The 890-nt window shown below is 43.3% G+C and overlaps 1 protein-coding gene across 2 annotated transcripts in view; it reads left to right on the top strand.

Moving 5' to 3' along the window:
• Positions 1-890, top strand: part of LOC106876164 (uncharacterized) — a 193,389-nt gene that overhangs the window by 130,722 nt on the left and 61,777 nt on the right. The gene's annotated exons all lie outside the window — the stretch shown is intronic.

The following is an 890-nucleotide window of genomic DNA, read 5'->3' as shown; positions in this document are numbered from 1 at the left end:
GCGTGCGCGCGCGCGCGTGTGTGTGTGTTTGTAAATGTGCGTGCGTGTGCATGTGCATCTGGACGCATAGTTTGGGAAGAAGGAAATCTCAGAATTCTGGAATCTGTTGATAACTACCGTAATATATTATAATTATTTTTATTGTCTTGGTTCAAAGACCATCCAAGAGCTGGGAGACCGATACGGGTCATACTTATCTTAAGGATATACATGATAACAACCGCAGGAAATACATGAACAAGGAATGAATTCCAGAGAACCGGGGTCCTTGAGGGAAAAGGACTGGGAGTAGTAATTGACTCGAAATTTTGGCGCAAGGCCAGCAGTTTTGGTGGCAGAGCACTAGTCGATTATAACGACCTCGGTGCCCAACTGATGCTTATTTTATCGACCCTGAAAGGATGAAAGGCAAAGTCAAATGAAAGAAGTAATTCGAGCGGGAGACAAGACATGGGTACAATATAGGGGAAGAGAGAAGGAGAAATGAGTGCCTGGAGTAAAGTTGCCATCTTTAAGGAGAGATGGCAACTATGGTAGAGGTAGAAGGGACTGAATGAAAAAATAGGTACACTGTAGATCAGGGTCTGCGATGTGTTGGTGAGAGACTTCATGCTAATTACTCGAGTGATTTTCCGTTGGTGTATGTATGCGTAGAAGCAATACTTCTTCGTAGGTTTTACTTGAACATTTTAGTAAATGGTTCGTAGTGAATCGAGGAGGGAGGAAGTTTCTTGCTCTGAAAGAGAAAACAAAGCAAGCAAGTGCTGCAGAGGAGAAAGAGAGTAGCTGTACTAGGTTACATGGTCGATTCGTCCGAGTAGCCCTAGAGCGACCTGGCATATATATGTATGTATATATATTTCAGAAAGAGAGAGAGAGAGAGAGAGAGA

Source organism: Octopus bimaculoides, chromosome 4 (genome assembly GCF_001194135.2).
Source record: "Octopus bimaculoides isolate UCB-OBI-ISO-001 chromosome 4, ASM119413v2, whole genome shotgun sequence".
Lineage (NCBI taxonomy): Eukaryota > Metazoa > Mollusca > Cephalopoda > Octopoda > Octopodidae > Octopus > Octopus bimaculoides.
This window is presented reverse-complemented; position numbering and strand designations above follow the sequence as displayed.